The sequence below is a fragment of the Mustelus asterias genome, chromosome 9 (assembly GCF_964213995.1).
Source record: "Mustelus asterias chromosome 9, sMusAst1.hap1.1, whole genome shotgun sequence".
NCBI lineage: Eukaryota > Metazoa > Chordata > Chondrichthyes > Carcharhiniformes > Triakidae > Mustelus > Mustelus asterias.
In genome coordinates this window covers 89,152,299-89,177,384 of record NC_135809.1, presented here as the reverse complement: position 1 = coordinate 89,177,384, position 25,086 = coordinate 89,152,299, and the positions used below count along the sequence as shown (strand labels likewise).

General features: G+C 45.8%; 1 protein-coding gene across 6 annotated transcripts in view; it reads right to left on the bottom strand.

Annotated features, from left to right (window-relative positions):
- LOC144498799 (oxysterol-binding protein-related protein 5-like) overlaps positions 1-25,086 on the bottom strand; it is a 157,911-nt gene that overhangs the window by 94,098 nt on the left and 38,727 nt on the right. Inside the window, exon 1 of one of the 6 annotated variants that reach the window (XM_078220489.1) lies at positions 6,341-6,400. The exons of the other annotated variants lie outside the window; for them this stretch is intronic. The gene's annotated coding sequence lies outside the window, so the exon portion shown is untranslated. Of the gene's footprint in view, positions 1-6,340; positions 6,401-25,086 lie in introns of those variants that run through there. 6 annotated transcript variants of the gene reach the window in all.

The window sequence follows — 25,086 nt, the reverse complement described above, 5'->3', positions numbered from 1 at the left end:
CTCTCCTCATGCTGAGCTCATCTTGTTTGAGACCCACCGCCTGCTCCATTGACTCTATTTCCACGGACCTGCGATGCTAGCTGATTTTGTTAATGATTCTCCCTTCAGCTGCTGTCCCACAAATCTCTACCATCCACAATTACCTCAGCAAACCAACCCCTAACTCCACTATCCTTGTAAACTACCACGCCATCTACATCTCCATTTCCTCTCCAAGTCCTTCAGGGTGTTGTTGTCTCCCAAACACATGCCCATCCTTCCCTAAACTCCATGTCTGAATCACGCAAACAGATTTCTGCACCCAACTCAGTTCTGCAATGGCTATCAAATTCACAAATAACATCCTCGGTGACTGTGACAAAGAGAAACTCTCTCTCCTTGTCCTTCTTGACCTGCATGAAGCGTTTGACCACATCATCTTCCTCCAATGTCTTTCCAGTCATCCAGCTGGAGGGAATGCACCCTCCTCGTTCTATTCTTATCTACTTGTAGCCGGAGAATCAATGGTTTCTCTTCCCATTCCCATACAGTGACCTCTCCTGTCCTCCAAGGATCTTTTCTTGATCCCTTCCTATTTGTCATCTACATGCGACACAGTATTAGCTTTCTCACTGTAATAACTGCGAGGAATTGACGAGCAACAAGATAGATATACGAACAGGAAGTGTATTTGTGATAAACAACTACATACATAGGACAGCGATAAGTAAGTTTGTAAACTCAGCGACTTCCAGACTCCCAACTGCCAAACAAACCTCTCCCTGATTGGCTTGATGGGTCATGTGACCCTGATAACTGTTCCCCCCCACCCGACCCCAACAAAGGAGCACCTCACTACATCCACCTCCCTTCAATTTTCTTTAATTAATTTTTATTTACAATGTTACACAGCAAAAGAGGGGGAATACTTAACACAGTCCTTCAATAAGTAAGTCTATATGGGAGATCTTTGCTAAAAGTATCACAATTCTTTAACATCTCCAGCAAAACAATATTGTGCTTCATCCACCCTCCTCCCCCCTCCTTCCCTGCGTTTCCTGAACACCTTTCTCCTGTAATATTTATTATCCAGTCCTGGATATTAAAGTCATGAAAGTCTTTTTCTATTTACCCCATATGTTGGATTTAATCAGTTAATTGACTTGTCATTTAACCCCTGGACCATCACATTTCTGAATGCTTCCCACATTTGAGCTATAAGCCTGCCCTCATTCAGAATAAACCCACTGAACAAATAAATAAAACAAAATCCAGTGGACTCTTTGTGGTTGCAATTTGATCCAAGCAGACTCTGCAAGTTAAACTGAACTCAGCCGAGCTGAGCTGGGAACCCCACCCAGAATAAGGAGTGTTCTGCTTCTGACAGATCTGGGAACTGTGGCGCAGCTGCATTCACACTTCTTACTGTAACGTGACAGAGCGATATTTAACAAGTAGACACTCATGAACTGCTGCTGAGCTGCATTTGCAATTCAAAATTGATCCTGAGAAAATTACACTGGGATCAAAGTAACGAGGCAGGGATTGGCAGGAGATGGCGAGACAAGGGCATATTCTGGAGTCTGAGCAGTTATCAGAGAAGCTGTAACATGCAGCAGTAATGGTGAGGTTCTTTGGAAAAGGGGAGATCATTTAAAATTCATCAATATCTCCCTGTGCTAAGTGTTTTTAAAAAAAAACACACAAGCAAGGAGAACTTTATCTTTTAAATTGTTTCTCCTCACAAAGTCAGAGTTCTTAATGCAGGCATCAACAATCAGAACCAAGCCCTTGCCTCCTTGCAGATTACTTCACATTACCACTCTCAGGTCAAGCAGAAGATGGAGCAGGTGCACAATGAAGTTCCATCCACATCATCAAGCATTCCCAGGACAGTACTGATTAGATGGAAAGTTAACCTCCCTTTACACTGCCCAGTTGCACACTTCGGGTTAAATGCAGGGATAAACCATTCCCACATGAATCACCAAATAATTTCATGCAAGGTACTAAACAGTTGAAGTATACTAACCTTCACATTGCCACTGGATTCATCCCAATTTTCAGTACCCTTCAATTGGTCTTCAGCTGCCTAGGCTCCAAACTCTGAAATTCCCTTCCTAAATCTCTCTGCCTCCCTCTCTTTAATACTTACTCTTTGTCACCAAAAGCTTGCACAATCTCTTTGCCTGACTTAGTGGTAATCTTTTTCATACTCTCTTGTGAGGCACCTTGGGACATGCTTGGCATGTTAAAGATGTTAGGTATATAAAGCCTGTTGTTAATGCTGCATGCAACACTCTCAGGTTAGATAAACCAAAGACTAGGGCCTGGATTTTTGCTGAGCAGGGACAATATTGCCATTAAAAATGGTAAGAGTGTCCCGATTTGGAATTCCTGCACCCATTCCTACTTCTAGCAATTTTTGCTAGCGCAGGGTAAGTGTGCAGGTAGCCCACATGCAGCACTCACACCCATGAGGAAGGATGTTCTTATTATAGAGGGCATGGGAAGGTTTACCAGATTGATTCCTGGGATGGCAGGACTGATGTATGAGGAGCGATGGAGTTGGTTAGGATTACATTCGCTGGAGTTCAGAAGATTGAGGGGAGAATCTCATAAATCTATAAATTTCTAACAGGACTAGACAGAGCAGATGCAGGATGTTCCCGATGGTGGGAGCATCCAGAACCAGGGGCTATAGTCTAAGGATACAGGGTAAACCTTTTAGGACTGAAATGAGGAGAAATTCTTTCACCCCAGGGAGTGGTGAGCCTTTAGAATTCATTACCACAGAAAGCAACTGAGGTCAAGAAAGAGTTAGATACAGTTCTTGGAACAAAAGGGATCAAAGGATAAGGCGGGGGGGTTAGGGTTGGTGGTGGTAGTGGGGGGGTGGGGGGTGGAGAATGGGAGGTGGAATCAGACTATTGAGTCAGATAATTAGCCATGATCATAATGAATGGTGGAGCATGCTCAAAAGGCCAACTCGCCAACTCCTGCTCATATTTTCTATGTTCCTTCTTGTATTTTTCCATCTTTTTTTCTTTTTGGGTCAGAAGGTAAGAGACAAGTGGATTATGGGGCTTGTTATAAGCATCATTGGCTGCGGACAACATTTGACAGTGGGGTTTGTGGGTGAAGTATTATCCTCAGAGGCTCTCATCCAATCTTCTTTCTTAATCACTCTCGATTTCCCCACTTAAATTATTTAGTTTCAAAATTCAATTGCTGATTTTTAAAATTATAGTAGCACTAAATAAATCAAGTGCTAGCTATCTCTATCCCTCTGACCACAGTTGCTCTCCCACCAATTGGTCCATTTCCCATTTCAGCATATTTCTAATTATGTGAAAAATGTAAACGTAAATGATAAAAGCTATATTAGTTGTACAATTAGAACAGTTCCTCTGAATACATACTAGCCTCTGTATTTTTGAAAGCACTCAACATACTTCTGAGTCTCCTCAGTAAAGCTTTGGAAATTTAGCCTCTTGATTTTCAAAATTATTTGACTAGCTGCCGAGCAGAATATGCAAGGAGGAAAAGAAAAATATCCCCTTAGTCTGGCTGACTGATTCATGATGTAACATTCTAGAAAATAAGGCAGGCTTCCCAGTCCAATTTAAATTCAGAATGATGGCTTTGGGCAAAAATATCCAGTCTCAGCCCAGGCTTTTTGTGAGAGGCCGAGGCCAAGTAAAAAACTTTGATGAATGTGCGAAGAAAATCATAGACTCCCTATAGTGCAGAAGGAGGCTATTCAGCCCATCGGGCCTGCACTGACAACAATCCCACCAAAGTCCTATCTGTATAACCCCACGTAGTTACCCTGCTAATCCTCCTGACACTAAGGGGCAAACAAACTAACTTGCACACCTTTGACTTGTGGGAGGAAACCGGAGCACCCGGAGGAATCCGACGCAGACCGGGGGGTGGGGAATGCGCAAACTCCACACAGACAGTTACCCAGGGTTGGAATTGAACTTGGGGTAACTGCACTGTGAGGCAGCAGTGCCACCATGCTAACCACTGTGCCACCTAGATACAATTATTGAATACAATTCTGCTTTTATTAGAATTAAATACTGTATAAATCCCTTACTTTAGATATTAGAAATTATAGCTACTGTGAAAAAGATGTTAGTCGAAAATTTTCAGAAAGCACAGAGAAACTTTTGGGAAACCGGTGACTAGAATAAGCAATCTCGAGATAACATATCCTTAACTATAAAACAGCAGCAGTTGTTGGTCAATGGAACAGCTGTAGCTTTGAATGGACCCATCATCCGATCATATTCAGAAATAACAAATATTTATGAATTTTTAAAGAAAATGTGCCCAACATAGAATTTAATGCAACAAACTTTTTAAAAGAAATGACCAGTAGAAGATATCCTTGCTTGTCAAGCGATAAATACTAGTGCTCAGAAATCATTAGTTGATATTGCCTTGACAACTAAAATAGCTTCCTTGAAGTGCTCATTTGTGTAGAATAGAGACGGTCATGTAGACCAAACACTTTTTTCTCAGGATCCACTTTTGTCAACTGGCCGACCTTTGGGACGCACACCACATTCGCCTACTTCTAATGTGACAGGTGAGCTTGCTTGGTCTTCATGATCTCACTCCAATCAGGTTCACAGGATGAGGGGGCAACATGCATATCAAGTATAGAGTTCAGCCAGTTCCTTTGTGCAGTCTTCACCTGTGGAAATGGAAACTCCCACCTCGCACATGTAGGTCATTGTGAAGGGAATTTGCAACAAACTATTTGCTTTATTCAGCACTGGATATGCTAATCCAGAATGGTGACAACCCCATGGACTTGTGGCGTGTTTTTAACATGCTGTCACCGGTCAGGTGCAGTAGCTCAGTCTCCTCATTTGGAATCAGCTGTAAGTTAATAACTGACTCTGGGGTCTCAAACTCAAATGGATTTTTCGCCCACCTCTTCTCCTTCAAAATATCAAACTTCTCCTCTGGAAAGTAGTGACAAAAACTGTCAATCTGCATAGCCAGATGTGACTGAATATGGTTCGTCAGGCTATTGAAGAAAACAGTAAGGGAACTCTCAACGTGCTGTAGCAACGTGGGGAACATGTAGCAGTTGAAGCTTTTTACTCACACTTGCCAAACTTTCAATGACTTTTGGAAAGCATCTATTGTTCCCAGTGCCAAAAGCAATCATCCTTTCCTTGCAATTTTAGGTTCAGTTTGTTTAGAATTAAAAAGATGTCCGCAAGGTAAAACAGAGTTATCATCCAGCTTTTATCACCACATGAATCAGCCAGAGGGGACGATTTCTCAAGGAGGAAAGCATGAATTTCATCCCTCCGTTTGTAAGCTCTGCCAAGCATCCAACCCATTGACAGTGAATGTACCTCTGTGCGGAACAATAAATGTGTGTGCTCAGCCCCCAATCGCAGAAGTCAAAAAGCCTGATATGGAATGTGCTGCATTTAATAAAATTGACAACTTTCACAGTTCCATTCATCACCACTTCATGATTGGATAGAATTCCTTTCGATGCCAATGCCTTGAGGCGAATGAAGCAAAGATTCCAAACAATGTCCTGACCAGCTGCTTCCTTAATCCTTATTATAACTCCACTGTTTTTCCCCAGTCACGTTGGCTGCCCCACTGCTTGTGATTCCTCTGTAATTAACCCAGTTGAGCCCACACTTTCCAACCACGTAACTACTCATTGCCTCAAAGATCTGTGCACCAGTTGTGTTGTTGGTAATGTCAAACAGAACAGCATAGCCTCAAAAATTCATTGTGCCAAACAAACATAAACTAGCAAGGTTGTGCAATCTGTAATGTTTCTACTTTCATCCAGCTGTATTGAGAACTCCCATGCTAACTTTAAATGAGAAATAAGCTATACTTCTAAATTCTCAGCAATATCACTAATTTAACGAGCCACGATGTTATCACTAAGCGGGATGCATTTTAGTTTTTCAGCTGACCTCTCATCTAGGGCTGTGCGTGCTATGTCTAATGTTGCAGGAAGAATTAATCTCTATGGAACAGTGTGGGACATTTTCTCTTCAGCTGCGTGGTAAGCTACCACGTAAAAGAGGTCCAGCATCCGCGGTATTTTGCTTTTATGTAAGAGACTAATTGTGCTTTGTCATTCAATGTTAAATTTCTGCTAAGAGCTTGAGCTGATGATTTCAGTTTTTGCTGCGTCCTTTGAAAAAAATCCAAAGGTTTGTTCTCCAGATCACCATGCTTAGTCTTCAGATGCCTTTGCTGTTTTGAGGGTTTTAAACTCTCATCCGCCAGTATTTTCCCACATACAACACACATGGGCTTTGCATCCTGGTTTGCATTGGCACAATTAACAAAACCATACCTCAAAAAATCATCTTTAGACTGATTTTAGTCTCTTCTTTGTAGGCTGTTCACCAGAGGCCCTAGCGCTCTGTACAGAGCTAACAGTAGCATTGCTCTGTCCTGTCATGGACTCTCTGGAGCAGCTCTCTCCAGCAGATTCTGATGCGACATCCTGGCCAATAGCTACACTGCTCATTAGTGTCTCTGGCTCTCTCTTTCTTGTCATGAAACAATCCATGTCCACAGTCCTCTTAAGTAGCTCACAAGTGAAAGAAGATTGCCTCCAAGTGAATTCATGCCGAAAGTACAGTGTGCCATGTGTACGTACAGGGCTTGCTGACCTGCTCACTGTTGCCTCTTATGGTCGGAGACAACTATTAATTACGTTTATTTCAACTCTTGCTGCACACAAGTTGCCTCACCAACCAGAAGATGTTACAAAATTTCTTCTCATAGAAACCCTACAGTGCAGAAAGAGGCCATTTGGCCCTTCGAGTCTGCACCGACCACAATCCCACCCAGGCCCTACTCCCATATCCTACATATTTACCCACTAATCCCTCTAACCTACGCATCTCAGGACACTAAGGGGCAATTTTTAGCATGGCCAATCAACCTAACCCGCACATCTTTGGACTGTGGGAGGAAACCGGAGCACCCGGAGGAAACCCACGCAGACACGAGGAGAATGTGCAAACTCCACAGAGAGTGACCCAAGCCGGGAATCGAACCCAGGTCCCTGGAGCTGTGAAGCAGCAGTGCTAACCACTGTGCTACCATGCCGCCCTACTTCTTCTCCAACTGTAGAGAAGTTCTACTTCTTCTCCTACTTGAGACATGCACCTGATGGTCTTAGTGCTTCACTCTATTCATCTCTGGTATGGCTCATAAACATAATTTCCAATGGAGTAAAAATTTGAGGCAGTGGGATTTGGATACATTTATATTGTGCAATTCTTGGCACCTAACTGGGGCAATCTTGGGGAACACCACAATCCTTTTTACACCTGCCTGTGGGTCGTGACCCCACTTTGAAAAAGCCTGATGTAGACTACTTCAGTTTCTCTCGGGACCACATTTAAGGGAAGTATAGGAAGTGCATGGCAATTTATATATTGACTTGAAAATAAATTGCTTCAATCCAATCCCTCGGCATCATTCAGAGCTCTGACCATTAGTGTTCAAAGCATTTGAATCCAGTGGGTGTGTTGGATCTTGTTCCATTCATGAGCAACATCTCATCTTGAAGGTGTAGTAACAGACACTCTGGTCATTTAATGCAAGTGTCTTGTTGCTCATCAGATTCAGCTGCATCATCATAACAAGACAGTGTATTAACTCCTGGTTAATTAATTCTAATTTCACTGTTTTATTTCTGCATTTTCTATGCCTCTTGGTTTCTGTATTATTTAAACTGAAAACAAGGTTGATAGGGTAAGTTTTAATTGTTATTTTCTGTTTTGGAAACATATTGGCCGGGATTCTCCCAAGCCCTCTGTGCTGCTCGAATAGCGCAGCGGGCTGGAAGACATCAGTAGGGGGCCTCTACCGGGACTAGCGGCAGGCATCCGACTGATCGCAAGTCTCCCAGGCCCTTTCTCTTCGCGTAATCAGCTCCGTGCTAGAAATCGGCGCAGGGCTGATGAGCATATCTCGTTCCATATGACTAGTAGGCCCAGGATGGTCGTCTCCAGGCCCAGTAGCATCTCCCCCAATCCCTGCCGGGAGAGGTTCCCACCAGCGGAGTTTACAACTGCTCCCCACCAATGGGGAACAGGCTTACTCACACCATTGGTGGGAACAGGGGCCACTGAGGCCCCCAGAAGGTCGGGGGCAAGGGGGTGTGCCCCTTGGGGGGCCCCCACTGCCAATGGGATCGGTGGGGGGAGTGATGCACAGGGAGTCAGAGATTTGTTCTGGTAAGTACACCCAAAAAACGGGCAGGAAGTTCTCCCGTTTTCCCACCCGTTGGGCACTTAGTTATTTTTGGGAGAATCCCAGCCATTGTTACCAGAGTTGAGAATCCGCAATATATTCCATGTGTGATCTACAGTAACTGGCCTGTACACAACTTCAACTACAATGTGGCATTTTTGTGCATAAATTTAATTTGTTTATGGAAACTAATGCCTTGCTATGAATGACAGCAAGTATTTTCCAGATGTTGAACTATTCCAGTTATCTCTATTGACAATTACAGCTTTGCAAAACAATTGGGATCTCAGAAACAATATGATTTTTCAATCTTGTTTTCATTTACAAGTTTCAGCTGATAGAAGGATGAAGAGGAGAACATTTTTCACTCTTTCCCTGTCTTCCATGAATCACCAGCAGGATTTAGCTGAGTTGTGAACCACTTTTCACAGTCAAATAGCCTGGCGATATGATTTGAAGAGGGGCAAGAACTGCTGAGAGAAAGCCCTTTGTCACGGAAACATCTTACACAATTACAAATGGTTCCTTGGGACTCTGTTGTGGTGTTGGCAGCTCTGCAGTAGCGCACGCAAAGAGTTTCCTGCTTCTGAACTGCCACATCTCCCCCGTCTCCAATTAATTCTTGCTCAGAGATGTTGCTGCATTTCTGCTTTTGCATCTTGGGCTGAACTGCTGCTAATGAAACCCCAGTGGGTGGAAGGCTTTCTCCTGCAGGTATTTATCTTAACAGGCAAAATATTTCCATTTAAAATAAAATGGAGGCCATTATCTTTCAATAACAATAAACGCACAACCTGATTACAAGGAGGTGCAACTTTCAGCATCTATTAGATATTGGCTCCCTTGATCAATTGAGCAGTATCGGGACAGTGTTTACTGACCATGCTTATTACTTAAATCAGCCGCACAGAAATGATGTGTCCCTCCTTTCCACAACTTCCCCAGACTCACACAGGGGAACCTCGGGATGCCATTTGGCAAACTGACTGCTGCAATGGATGAAACACTATCCTTTCACACATGGAATTCGAGTCAATTGGCTTCAAAAAACTTGCGTGAAAGGAGTTTGGCCAATTCCAGACAAATCTGGTGCCCAGCGAACATACAAACATAGAAGCAAGGAGCAGTAGGCCATTCGGCCCCATGAGCCTGCTCTGCCATTTTATTAAGATGGCTGATCTGGTAGTAGCAGCCTCAAACCTGCATCCCACCTACCCGTGATAACCTTTCACCCTCTTGATTATCAAGAATCTATCCTCTGCTTTAAAAACATTCAAAGACTCTGCTTCCACAACCTTTTGATCAATTGGGCCAGTGGACTGACGAATGGCAAACAGAGTTTAATGTAGACAAATGGGAGGTGATGCATTTTGGTAGATTGAACCAGGGCAGGACTGACTCAGTTAATGGTAGGGCGTTAGGGAGAGTTACAGAACAAACGGATCTAGGGGTACATGTTCACAGTTCCTTGAAAGTGGAGTCACAGGTGGACAGAGTGGTGAAGAAGGCATTCGGCATGCTTGGTTTCATCGGTCAGAACATTGAATACAGGAGTTGGGACGTCTTGTTGAAGTTGTACAAGACATTGGTAAGGCCACACTTGGAATACTGGTCACCCTACAATAGAAAGGATATTATTAAACTAGAAAGAGTGCAGAAAAGATTTACTAGGATGCTACCAGGACTTGATGGATTGAGTTATAAGGAGAGGCTGAATAGACTGGGACTTTTCCCTCTGGAGCGTCAGAGACTGAGGGGTGACCTTATAAAGGTCTAAAAAATAATGAGGGGCACAGATCAGCTAGATAGTCAATATCTTTTCCCAAAGGTAAGGGAGTCTAAAACTAGAGGGCATAGATTTAAGGTGAGAGGGGAGAGATACAGAAGTGTCCAGAGGGGCGATTTTTTCACACAGAGGGTGGTGAGTGTCTGGAACAAGCTGCCAGAGGTAGTAGTAGAGGCGGGTACAATTTTGTCTTTTAAAAAGCATTTAGATAGTTATATGGATAAGATGCGTGTAGAGGGATATGGGCCAAATGCGGGCAATTGGGATTAGCTATGGGGTTTAAAAAAAAAGGCGGCATGGATAAGTTGGGCCGAAGGGCCTGTTTCCATGCTGTAAAACTCTGACTCTGACTTTTCACAAAGAGAGTTCCAAAGACTCAGTCATGTGAGAGAAATAATATTGCCTCACCTCAGTTTTAAATGGGTGCCGCTTTGTTTTTAAACACTGACCCCTAGCTCTAGATTCTCCCAGCAGAGGAAACATCCTTTTCACATCCACCCTTTCAAGACCCCTCAGGATCTTATATACTTCAACCAAGTCGCCGCTTACTCTTCTAAACTCCAGCAGATACAAGCATTGCGTGCCCATATGTCTGACTGGCTCTGTCTCGGGTTCAGATGGATCCTTGCGGAATATCTTGTGGTGTGCGTACAATTAATTAAAAAGGAGGCCATTTGGCCCAACATGTCTTTGCTTGACCCTTGCACCCAGGCCCATTATCACAATCTTCCAGCTTGCTTAGAACGTGGTCCAGTCGGGCCTTGTCTCGACCTGGATGTGGGGTCTGAGAGAACTGGTGGTGGTGACCATTTTGGCCAGTAACATTCACTGCTCCCACACCCACTCATCTTCCAGCTTTGGTACTGTCATGCTGGAGGCATGGTGGCAGAATGGTTAGCACTGCTGCCTCGCAGCTCCAGGGATGGCCTTGGGTGGAGTTTGTACATTTTCCCCCGTGTCTGTGTGGGTTTCCTCTGGGTGCTCCAGTTTCGTCCCACAGTCCAAAGATGTGCAGGTTAGGTGGGTGCTCTTTCAGAGAGTTGGTGCAGATTTGTTAGGCCAAATGGCTTCTGTCTGCACTGTTGGCATTCTGTGTTTTAAACCTTCTCTGAATTGCTTCTAACACATTTACATCCATCCTTCAATAAGGTGACCAATACTGTACAAAGTACTCCAGATGTGGTCTCACTAGTGCTCTGTATAACTGAAACATAACCTCCCTACTTTTGCATTTAATTTACCTCACAATAAATGATAACCTTGTTAGCTTTTCTAATTACTTGCTGTACCTGCATACTAGCTTTTTGCGATTCTTGAATTAAAACACCTAGATCTAGATGTGAGTGAGAGGTATGATCAGTAAATTTGCAGATGACACGAAAATTGGTGATGTGGTAAATAGCGAGGAAGAAAGCCTTCGATTACAGGACAATATATTTGGGCTGGTTAGATGGGCAGAACAGTGGCAAATGGAATTCAACCCTGAAATGTGTGAAATGATGCATTTTAGGAGGACTAACAAGACAATATGTAACGAACAGTCGGATGCTAGGATGTACAGAGGATCAGAGGGACCCTGGGTTGCATGTTCAAAGATCCTTGAAGGCAGCAGGACAGTTGGGTGAGGTGGCTAAGAAGGCTTATGGGATATTTGCCTTTATTAGCTGAGGCATGGAATAAAAGGTCTGGGAGGTTACGGTGGATCTTTACAAAAAGCTTAATAGGCCATAGCTGAGATTACAGTGTGCAGTTCTGGTTGCTATGCTATAGGAAGAATGTGTTTGCACTAGAAAGGGTGTAGAGGAGATTCACCAAAATGTTGCCTGGGCTGTAGAACGGCTGATTAGTCTGGGTGTGGGGACCTGATGGAGGTGTACAAAATTATGAGGGACATAGATAGGGCACGACGCGCCGTCAATTCACGAAGACGATAGCGAGTGTGAAATTATAACAGGCTTTTAATCACTAAGAACTGAAACACACCCTTGTAGCTAGCCTGGACCAGACTGAGGCAAAGGGGAGGAACCGTTACCTTTATACCTCGACCTGGTGGAAAGGGAGGAGTCTCGGGTCAGGTGCAGCAGGGGTGTGTTCCAGGCATACAACACGCAGTTACAGTGGGTCACCACATTCACCCCCTGTTTAAAAAAAAAGAGTCCGGCGGGGGTGAGATGGGTGGAACAATGTATAAAAATCACAGAATATATACAAGGCACAGAATATAAACAAAAGTCACAGCTGAAGCAAGACGTCGACGCCTCACAGGTTCAGCCTGTCGGGTGGTTTGATCCGTCGCTGCGACCGCCGTAGTACCGGTTGTGGTGTTGTCTCAGGTGGCAGGGTGAATCCGGTCGAGTCCGTTGTCGTCCCTTCTGGTCGGGTACTGCGTGGTGACTCCGGGGGCTCAGACGAGCTGCATACAGGGGACAAGGAAGCAAGCGGACCTGGTGCTAGCTGAACAACAATGGGGTCTAGGGATGTGGAGTGGAGGGGCATAGTGGGCTCCGGGGCACCCACAGGCGCCAGGTCCCGGATAGAGACAGTGTCCTCCCGCCCATCGGAGTATGCCACATAGGCATATTGGGGGTTGGCGTGGAGGAGCTGGACCCTTTCGACCAGGGGGTCCGTCTTATGGGGCCGCACATGCCTCCGGTGCAGAACCGGGCCTGGGTACGTCAGCCACGGCGGTAGTGAGATCCCCGAGGAGGACTTCCTAGGGAAAGCAAACATCTGCTCATGGGGGGTGGCATTGGTAGCCGTACACAGGTGTGACCTAATTGAGTGCAGTGCATCAGGGAGGACCTCTTGCCAGCGGGTGACTGGAAGACCTTTAGACCATAGCGCTAGTAAAACGGCCTTCCAGACTGTCGCATTCTCTCTCTCTACCTGTCCGTTTCCCCTGGGGTTGTAGCTGGTAGTCCTACTTGAGGTTATGCCATTAGAGAGCAGGTACTGACGCAGCTCATCACTCATGAAGGAGGATCCCCGGTCGCTATGGATGTAGCTACGGAAACCGAACAGGGTGAAGAGGCTGTGCAGGGCCCTGACAACCATGGCTGAAGTCATATGCGGGCAGGGAATGGCGAAAGGGAATCGGGAGTACTCATCTATAACGTTGAGGAAATAGATGTTGCGGTCAGAAGAGGGGAGGGGCCCTTTGAAATCAATACTGAGGCGTTCAAAGGGGCAGGTGGCTTTGATAAGGTGTGCCCTGTCCGGCCGGTAGAAGTGCGGCTTACACTCTGCGCAGACCTGGCAGTGTCTGGTTATAGACCGGACGTCCTCAACAGAATAGGGCAGGTTACGGGCCTTAATAAAATGGTAGAGCCTGGTGACTCCTGGGTGACAGAGGTCATCGTGGAGAGTCTGTAGCTGGTTCACTTGTGCGCTGGCACATGTTCCGCGAGACAGGTCGTCCGGAGGCTCATTGAGCTCCTGGGCAGGTATAAGATATCATAATTGTAGGTGGAGAGCTCAATCCTCCACCTCAGAATCTTATCGTTCTTAATCTTGCCCCTCTGCGCGTTGTTGAACATAAAAGCCACCGAACGTTGGTCAGTGAGCAAAGTGAACCGTTTGCCAGCTAAGTAGTGGCGCCAGTGTCGCACCGCTTCGACGATGGCCTGAGCCTCCTTCTCGACAGAGGAGTGTTGAATTTCCGAGCCTTGGAGGGTTTGTGAAAAGGCGGCCACAGGTCTGCCCGCCTGGTTAAGGGTGGTGGCCAGGGCGAAGTCAGAAGCATCGCTCTCCACCTGGAAGAGGATTGACTCATCCACCACGTGCATCGTGGCCTTCGCGATGTCCGTTTTGATGCGGTCGAAGGCCAGGCGGGCCTCTCCCGACAGGGGAAAAGAGGTGGATTTAATGAGCCGACGGGCCTTATCCACATAATTAGGGACCCACTGGGCGTAGTATGAGAAGAAGCCCAGGCATCTCCTCAGTGCTTTGAGATTGGTGGTAAGGGGAAGTTCCAGGGGGGGACGCACGCGGTCAGGATCGGGGCCGATGACCCCGTTTTCCACTACGTACCCCAGGATGGCGAGGCGGAGAGTGCGGAAGACGCACTTCTCCTTATTGTAGGTCAGGTTAAGGAGAGCGGCCGTGTGGAGGAATTTATTGAGGTTTGCGTCGTGGTCCTGTTGATCATGGCTGCAGATGGTGACGTTATCCAGGTACGGGAAGGTGGCCCGCAGCCCGTTCTGGTCCACCATTCGGTCCATCTCACGCTGAAAAACAGCGTGAGATGGACCGAAAACCTTGGTGACGCCGAAGGGGACCCTAAGGAAGTGATAGAGGCGGCCATCCACCTCGAAAGCAGTATATTGGCGGTCCTCCGGGCGGATGGGGAGCTGGTGGTAAGCCGATTTAAGGTCAATAGTGGAGAACACCCGGTATTGCGCAATCTGATTGACCATGACAGATATGCGCGGAAGGGGATACGCGTCCAGCTGCGTGTACCAATTGATGGTCTGGCTGTAATCGATGACCATACGGTGTTTCTCCCCAGTTTTGACCACCACCACTTGTGCTCTCCAGGGGCTAGTATTAGCCTCAATGATCCCCTCCTTCAGGAGCCGCTGGACTTCGGACCTGATGAAGGTCCTGTCCCCCGCACTGTACCGTCTGCTCTTGGTGGCGATAGGCTTACATTCGGGGGTGAGGTGTTCGAATAGTGAGGGAGGGGGGACTTGGAGGGTCGAGAGGCTGCAAGTGGTGCGCGGTGGGCACTCTAGGAACTGTGGGTTGCAGATGGAGAGCAGGGGAAGAGGCCCGTTGTACTGCAACGTGACACTCCTGAGATGGGTCAGGAAATCGAGCCCCAGGAGTACAGGAGCGCAGAGGTGAGGCAGCACCAGGAGCTTGAAATTTTCATACTCGGTGCCCTGAACCGTCAGGGTCACCACACAGTACCCGAGGACATCCACCGAGCGGGACTTTGAGGCCAAGGAAATTGTTTGTTTAACTGGCCGCATGGAAAGGGCGTAGCAGCTCACCGTATCGGGGTGGATAAAACTCTCCGTACTCCCGCAGTCGAACAAACAATTTCCCACGTGGCTGTTCACCTTGATGTCCATCATGGACCTGGCGAGTTGATGCGGATGGGATTGATCCAGCTGGACAGCTGCCACCGTTGATCCTGGAGTGATCGTCCGCAGTTGCCGGCATCCAAAATGGCGGCCCCTCGTCTCACACGTGGCCGATGGCATCCAAAATAGCAGCTCCTTCGGGTCGCACGTGACACTGTTGGGTTTTGAGGACGACTTTGCCCTGCAGACTTTAGCATAGTGGCCCTTCTTACCGCACCCAGAGCAGAACACCTCCCTTGCCGGGCAGCGTTGTCGGGGGTGCTTCCCCAGGCCGCAAAAATAACATTTCGGACCTGCAACAGCTGCAGCAGTCGAGTCGTTGGTGAGGCGTGGTGTTGCGTAAGTCTGCGGCCCTCCTAGATACTGGGGTGGCAGTGGCCGCGGTGCCCACGATGCGACTGCGTGGTCGGGTGAGTAAGCCTCAAATTTACGAGAGGCCACCTCTAAGGATTCTGCAAGCGACACTGTTTTCGGTAGGTCCAGCCCACCCTGCTCCAGCAGTCGCTGCCGAATGTAATTGGACGCGATGCCTGTAACATAGGCATCGCAAATTAAATCCTCCGTATACTGCGTGGCGGATACAGCCTTGCAATTACAGGCCCTGCCGAGTACCCGTAGCTCACGAAGAAATTGGGCATTCGATTCTCCCGGCCGTTGTCTATTGGTAGCCAGAAGGTGTCTGGCGTAGACGTCATTTGTCCAGTACGTCTCAGCGTCGCAGATGGTGGAATATACCACGTCGCGTACCCGGGCATGGAGCACGTGCAGCTTGTCCGCTTCGGACTGGACGACAGCGGAGGCTTTGAGGAAGGCTTCAAAGCACCTCAGCCAGTGGTCGAAGCTGTTGGAAGCTCCCACAGCTTGAGGGTCCAGGTCTAATTTGTCGGGCTTCAAGATCTGTTCCATCCTATGATTTTGATTGTCTTAGCGATTAAAATTGACGCGCCGTCAATTCACGAAGACGATAGCGAGTGTGAAATTATAACAGGCTTTTAATCGCCAAGAACTGAAACACACCCTTGTAGCTAGCCTGGACCAGACTGAGGCAAAGGGGAGGAACCGTTACCTTTATACCTCGACCGGTGGAAAGGGAGGAATCTCGGATCAGGTGCAGCAGGACATACAACACGCAGTTACAGTGGGTCACCACAGGGCAGACAGGAAGGAACTTTTCCCCTTAGTAGAGGGGTCAATAAGAAAGTTTATTTGTCACATGTAGGCTTACATTAACACTGCAATTAAGTTAGTGTGAAAATCCCCTATAACTGGAGGCATAGATTTCAGGTAAAGGGTAGGAGATTTAGAGGGGATTTGAGGAAAAGCTTTTTCACCCAGAGGGAGTTGGGTGTCTAGAGCCTGCTGCCTGGAAAGGTGGTAGAGACAGGAACCCTTACAACATTTAAGAAGCATTTAAATGAGTAGTTGAACCGCCGTAGCATACAAGGGGGTTATGGACCAAGTGCTGGAATATAAGACTAGAATAGACAGGTGCTTGATGGATGGGGCAGACAAGATGGGCAGAAGGGTCTCTTTCTATGCTGTAAAACTCTATGTCTCAGGCTTGCACCTCAAAGCTCTGCAACCTCTCACCATTCATCTAACACTTTTATTCTTCCTGCCAAAATGGACAATTTCAGATTTTCCCATACTATATTCCATTTTCCAGATCTTTGTCCACTCATTTAACCCGATTGGACGCACGGCACAAAACAGCTCCAACTTTGGCATTAATTTGAGTAAATTGGCAGTGTCACTCAGAAAATCCTTAGGAATTTCTAGAAACAGAAAAATGCCACGCTGGTTTCGTTTCTTGAGGTTTGCTCTGAGGCAGATCTTTCATGAGTGTAAAGGAAGCTTCACCCTCCTCTGATCCTGTACCACACCAGGATGGTGCCATGACGAACGCTGTTATCCATCCCATAACATACTTTAGCTAACAATGATTAATGGAGCAATGTCGAGGGAACGTCACTCTCTCTCAAATAGTTAACTCCAGAAAATATTTTGGGTAGGATCCTGAGCAATTGACCGGATCTTCTTTAATCTCGGGGTGTTCTTCAGTTTCTTGAGGATAATTACATTTTTGTGGGAATGGATTCCGATGTTCCAGTCAGTCTCTCAACTTCATTTGGGACAAGACGACAATTCTAAAAATGTTCAGAATTATACCAAAATATCCAGGGAACTCCCTAATTGTTCAGTTGGGAAAGTCGAAACAATCCAGAGAACAAAGAACAATACAGCACAAGAACAGGCCGTTCAGCCCACCAAACCTGTACCAATAAATGGTTTCTATCCCGCTGTTCACCTCCTGTTCGTGTGTCCATCAAGGTACACCTTGAACGTTGCTAACGTGCCTGCTTTCACCACCTCCACTGGCAGTGCGTTCCAGGCACCCACCACCCTGTGTGTGAAAAACTTTCCCTGCACGTCTTCCCTAAACTTACCACCTTTCACCTTAAACCTGTGCCCTCTTGTAGCTGACCCTTCCACCCTGGGAAAAAGCCTCTGACTATCCACGCTATCTATGCCTCTGATAATTTTGTAGACTTCTATCAGGTCACCCCGCAGTCTCCGTCTTTCCAGTGAAAGTTTATCTAACCTCTCTTCATACCTAAAATTCTCCAGACCAGGCAACATCCTGGTAAACCTTCTTTGTACCCTCTCCAAAGCATCCACGTCCTCTGGTAGTGTGGCAACCAGAACTGCACGCAATATTCCAAATGCGGTCTAACTAAAGTTTTATACAGCTGGAACATAACTTGCGAACTTTTATACTCGATGCCCCGACCAATGAAGGAAAGCATCCTGTATGCCTTCCTGACCACCTTATCCACAGGTGTTGCCACTTTCAAGGATTCGTTGATTTGTACGCCAGAAATTCCATGTTTGATCCCCAGTCTCCTGTGGGCTAACTGGTACCAGCCAGAAGGCAGTAGGAGACACTTCAGTGCCAGTAGTACGGAGAGCGAGAAGTCAGCTTGTGTTGCAGGGAGGGATGGATATAAACATAAAGGTGAGAATTTGAAATTTGAGATATTGCTGGATTAGGAGTCAATGTAGATTAGTGAAATCAGGGGTGACAGGGGCTTGGATGTGAATCTGTCAAATGGATACAAGATACTGGATTCAAACAAGAAGAATGGCAATTTGGGTGAGAAACTGGAGGGTTTTCTGATGTTTCTGTATTGACATCACAGCCAGCGTGCCTTCAGGAAAGGAGAGAAAATAAACAGAGGCGGAGGGACATGAGAGGCACCTACAGAGAGTGGAGGGCGCATTTGAATTGTCAGAGGTAATATGTAACATACTCGAGATCTGAAGCTTTATCTACTGCCAACTGAGTTTTGTATTCTAAATTGTATGCAAATAGGAACAAATGTCAGTTCCATTTTTTACAGTGGAATATTCACACATCATGCAGAAAGATCCACATCATCACATTTTAAAGAACAGGTTCTGCTACATAAATGCTGCTGGTCTAACTGCCATATTACAACGTGTCACAAAGTAAACAATGTTCTTCATGGTTACTAGTTCGCTCTGTGCAGAATGCAAACATAAACCACAATCTAAACTGCACCATTTCTTCTAGCAGAATCCAGTCACAATTCTGGTGGGTTCAAGACCCTTGCTTTAAGTGCAGTTTCCTGCATGAATTTATCAGGGTGAAACCACAACCTATGAGGCAGCTGATGTAGAGATAAATTACATTCATTCCCTTTCATCTGTGACTGTCCAGTTTAACTGACATTTCTTTGAATCGCTAACAGGAAGTGCAGCAGGTTCACCCCAACTCTATTGAATCTTTCCCTGCTAAATAAACAGGAGCTCCACACAGTTACACAGTGAATAATCCTTACCCTGCTGAATGAACGAATGAACAGGAGCTCCACAAACTACACAGTGGGTGATCCTTACCCTTTTGGATAAATAGCATGCCAAGATGTTCCCGGCAACATTCTGGCAGTTGTGCAGAAGACTTGTGGTCCAGAATAGCCATGCCCTGAGCCAAGCTATTCCAGTACAGTTACAACACTGGCATTTACCCAGCAATGTGGAAACTTGTCCATGTATGAACTGTTCCCAAAAGGTATAAATCCAACCCGACCAATTATCACCCCATCAGTCTACTCTCAATCATCAGCAAAATGATGGAAGACATCACTGAGTGATATCAAATGGCACTGACTGAACAATAACCTGCTCACTGATGCTCAACCTGGGTCCTGCCAGGGCCACTCAGCTTCTGACCTTATTACAACCTTGGTCCTAAAATTAACAAAAGAGCTGAACTCCAGAGGTGAGGCGAGAGTGATTGCCCTTGGCATCAAGGCAGCATTTGACCAAGTGTGGTATCAAGGAGCCCTAGGAAAACTGGAGTCAATGGGAATCAGGATGATTTGATTTGAACTTGATTTATTATTGTCACATGTATTAACATAGTGAAAAGTATTGTTTCTTGCGCGCTATACAGACAAAACATACCGTTCATAGAGAAAGAAATGAAAGGGTGCAGAATGTAATGTTGCAGTCTTAGCTAGGGTGTAGAGATCGATCAACTTAATGCAAGGTAAGTCCATTCAAAAGTCTGACAACAGCAGGGAAGAAGCTGTTCTTGAATCGGTTGGTACCTGACCGGACTTTTGTACCTTTTTCCCAATGGAAGGTGGAAGAGAGAATGTCCGGGGTGCGTGGGGTCCTTAATTATGCTGGCTGCTTTGCCGAGACAGCGGGAAGTGTAGACAGAGTCAATGGATCGGAGGCTGGTTTGCATGATGGATTGGGCTATGTTCATGACTTTTTATAGTTCCTTGCGGTCTTGGGCAGAGCAGGAGCCATACCAAGCTGTGATACAACCAGAAAGAATGCTTTCTATGGTGCACCTATAAAAGTTGGTGAGTCATAACTGACATGCCAAATTTCCTCAGTCTTTTGAGAAAGTAGTGGCGTTGGTGGACTTTCTTAACTATAGTGTCAGCATGGGGGGACCAGGATAGGTCGTTGGTGATCTGGACACCTAAAAGCTTGAAGCTCTCGACCCTTTCTACTTCGTCCCCATTGATGTAGACAGGGGCATGTTCTCCTTTACGCTTCCTGAAGTCGATGACAATCTCCTTCTTTTTGTTGACATTGAGGGAGAGATTATTGTTGCCGCACCAGCTCACCAGATTCTCTATCTCATTCCTGTACTCTGTCTCATCATTGTTTGAGATCCGACCCACCATGGTGGTGTCGTCAGCAAACTTGAAAATCAAATTGGAGGGGAATTTGGCCACGCAGTCAAAGATGCATGAGTATAGTAGGGGGCTGAGAACACAGCCTTATGGGTGTTGAGGATGATCATGGAGGTGTTGTTATTACCCATCCTTACTGATTGTGGTCTGTGAGTTAGGAAGTTCAGGATCCAGTCGCAGAGGGAGGAGCCGAGGCCCAGGCCACGGAGTTTGGAGATGAGTTTCGTGGGAATAATGGTGTTGAAGGCTGAGCTGTAGTCAATAAGCAGGAGTCTGACATAGGTGTCTTTGTTATCCAGGTGTTCCAGGATTGAGTGCAGGGCCAGGGAGATGGCATCTGCTGTGGACCTGTTGCGCGGTAGGCAAACTGTAGTGGATCCAGATAGTCCGGGAGGCTGGAATTGTTTTGTGCCATGACTACTAGCCTTTCGAAGCACTTCATAAATGGTGGATGTCAGAGCCACCGGCCGATAGTCATTAAGGCACGCTGCTTGGTTTTTCTTGGGTATCGGGATGACACCCCCACACGCAATGTGGGGGTATTCACAGACATCCCCCGGTGGGGGAAATCTCCAGTGGTTGGAGTCATACCAAGCACAAAAGGATGATGGTGGTTGGAGATTAATCATCTCAATCCCAGGACATTGCTGCAGCTGTTCCTTGTGTCCTAGTCTAAACCATTTTCAGCTGCTTCATCAATAACCTTCCTTCTATCATAAGATCAGAAGTGGGGATGTTTGCAGATGACTGCATAATATTCAGTACCATTCGTGATTTCTCAGATATTGAAGCAGTCTGTGCTCATTTGCAGCAAGACGTGGTGTGTCCAGACTTGGGCAAGTAACATTTGTATCACACAAGTGCCAGGCAATGACCATCTCCAACAAGAGAGAATCTACCCATCACCCCTTGACATACAATGGCACTACCATCACTAAATCATCTTCAATCAACATCCAGAGGGTTACCAACAACCAGAAACTGAATTGGGCCAACCAAATAAATACTGTGGCTACAAGTGCAAATCAGAGGCTAGGAATTCAGTGCGGAATAATTCACCCCTAACTCCCCAAAGCCAGTCTACCAATTACAGGCCTCAAGCCAAGATTGTAATGGAATACTATTCACTTGCCTGCGTGAATACAGCTGCAACAACACTTACGAAGCTTGACACCATCCAGTACAAAGCAGCACACTTCAATGGCACCCCATCTACCATCTTAAGCATTCATATGTACACCTACAATATAAGCTGACATAACTCACCAAGGCTTCTTCAATGGCATCTTCCAAACTTGCGGCCTCCTCGAAGGACATGGGCAGCAGATGAATGGGAATACCACCACCTGTAAATTCCCCGCCAAGATACACACCAACATGACTTGGAACTATAATCGCTGTTCCCTCAGTGTTGCATGGTCAAAATCATGGAACACCCTTCCTAACTGCACTGTGCATGTATCTACACTACAGAAGCTGCAGCAGTTCAAGGCAGCAGCTCACCACACCTTCTAAAGGGCAATTAAGGATGGGCAATAGAACGCTGGCCTGGCTAGTGACACTCCATGAAAGAATAAAAAAATCCAAATGGTCATTAATGGGTTAAAGTGCTGGAATGTCTTTTCACACTTAGAGTCTGGATTATCTTGTTCCAGATGACGTGTGAAATGAGCTGTTCTGAAGGAATTTGCTTTTTTATGTTTACATTGGGGACTTTAGACCCGTTTAAACTCAGTCCCATTTAAAACATCTTCAACACAAACAGACCCTGTTAAAGTGCACTGCAAATTACTTTTTAAACTAGTTTTCTCCTGTTGTATGGCTCTACGGACAACGGTAGTCTCCTGCTCCATGACCAAGTAGAAGATCTTCACCTGTGAACCGAGACAGAGTAGGAGCATTTTATCTCCTGAGGCCGAGCTTGGAATGGTCTGAAGATAGGGGATTCATCAACGCCTCCGCCCACCACACAACACTGACATCATCAGTTTGACTTCCCAGGCTATTATAAAGTTCGGACTTCAATCCCACCTGCCCAAGACAGGTATAAATCAGGACACACAACACCACATGCAAAGTGCAAGCTTCCATTTTTTAATAACAAGTAATTTCACTGCCTTGTGGATACCTCAGGAGGAGCTTAAAGACTAAGAAAATAAACTGACAAAAAAATCTGGAGTGGAACTCAAAGGTGAACTGATGTCATCTTTCTGGCAACGTCTGCAACTAAGCCAGTACCAAGCCTAGTGCTCTGCATCCATTTGGATTCATCCAGAGCTAACTAAGGTGGACACCTCAGTTGCCTATAAAAAGGGCTCAGGTAAAATTTTAACAGTTGGGAATAGAGCAGTAAGGGAAAATTATGGAGGCGCTTTTAACTATTTATTCCCACCAGATGGTGAGAGTTAAAAATCACTCCATAAGTATGAACAGCCTATTTAGATGTGGGGGTATCACAGTAAATTAGCCCTTACTAAGTGCACACCCACTTTGAATAATAGCTTACAGATAGTGTTCAGAAGCGAGAGTTTTGTTGATATTTCCCTGCCGCCTGTACACCGATATCTACAGTAGCTTCTTAGACATTGTACAGTCCAATAATCAAATCGATGGAGCCCAGAGTCTTTGGCCATTGATCCTGGCATTCCATTATACTCAGTGAGAATACAGCAACACTCTCTGTGGGAAGAAGTCAAACCAGCTGAACACCTAACGTCAATGTAGCATGCAGAGATGTATCACGTGAGACAGATTAAAACTCCAGGTCCTCCAGTCATTGCTTTCTCATGGAGAACAAATCTGGCAGCAGTGAGGTTTTTAAACTCATGGATTGACACAGAAGTTACAATTTAGAAACAGGTTGTTCAACCCAAACAATCCATGTTGGTTTTTATCTCTCTCATCAGTTTTACATTGACCAACAAGACACAACTGAAACAGCTTGCTGTGAAGATCAGTCCTTTGAATAATTTAGTCCTCAACACAACTCTTGAAGCATTGATATCATATTAAACAGGTGCTTTAGACTTGCACAATTCTTCAAACAGGCCACATCAAGCAATTCTCCATGCAGCCATGTTTGCATCAGAGTGTGCGCTGCAGCAGCTGCATATTGACTGCTCTGCAAAAGTAGGCAATACACTGGAGCCCTTTTAACCAGGAGTAGGGGTACTAAATAATTCTGCAAAGCTCAACAAGTCTGATATTTATGATAAACACAGAACCATAGAATTCCTACAGTGCAGCAGCCATTCAACTCATCAAGTCTGCACCGACTCTCCAATAGAACATCTTACCCAGTCTCACCGCCCCCCCATCCTATTCCCATAACTCCACGCATTTACCCCACTAATCCCCCTAACCAACACATCTTAGGACACTAAAGGGCAATTTATCATGGCCAATCCACCTAACCTGCACACCTTTGGACTGTGGGAGGAAACCAGAGCACCTGGAGGAAACCCACACAGACACAGAGAACGTGCAAGTCACCCAAGACTGGAATTGAACCTGGTTCCCTGGCACTGTGAGACAGCAGTGCTAACTACTGTGCCACCACCGTCATTCATCGGAAAAGGGAATGCCCCCCCCCCCCCCCCTAGAATCACTGTGCTCAAATTATCCTGATCTGCCCGCTATCCACTTTGTGTTGTCATCAAACAGATAGGCATAAGTACCAAGCAACCATTTGGTCTACTTTGGTCCTGAGAGAGATAATGCGAGCTTGTGGTTGCAATTTGGCCATTTGGTGTGAACACAATCTCCAACTTCAAATTGCGATTTCCTTGCATGTTTGCTTATTGAAGTACAATTTTACTTTATCTTTGCTTTTGCTCTGACATTCTCACTGGACGGCAGTGACAACTTTAGAATGGTCAGCAGCATGCAAAAGTTATACTTAAGTTCAGTTTGTGTCTTTCCAGTCAGAGTGTGTGAGGTGGATTGAAGTAGGATATGAATGGATTGTTCAAATGTTATCTACTCTGACATATTATCTGTCAGAATGTTCTTGATCACCCTGCTGAATCATTCTGTAACACATTTCATTGTGGTTTGTATCGCAATGTCAGATGGTGGCGAGTTCCTTAGTTTAGTGGGAATTCAGCAAACTGACTGGAAACAAACTGTGGTTCACTGTCTGTAGAGATAGAACCCCATCTTGTAAACAACTTGCCTAGAATGTCAATGACCAAAGTGGTGGTTATGGAATTTGTTGTAGCGATTTCCAGCCATTTGCTATTAAGTGCTATTCATGATCAAAAAAATGTTGATTGCTGGAGGCTGCTTACATTTCTCCAAAAATATCTACTGAGAATTGTTGGCATGGGGTCAGTCATAGAAGTGTCAGACACAGTTTAATTAATTTTTCACTGAGTGTACAAGCTAAACAGTTTCCAATTAACTCCACAATTCACCAATTTATTGCTGGCCGTCAGACTGCTTCACAGGTTTGTTATTCCACCTTAATGATGCCCAGCTATCGTTCAAGGGCAAGATGCAATACACATAACTGTAGTGCTTTTAGGATAACTGCTCAAGTTCTGGGAGATGTAGTTATGGGTACCTTGTAGTATGGGACACGTTCTTCCTCTGCTTCATGAGGCCACTCAAAGAACAAAAAACAGTACAGCACAGGAACGGGGCCCTTCAGCCCATCAAGCCTGTGCCGACACAGATGCCTCTCTAATCTAATACTTTCTTGCCTCTGTGATCCATATTC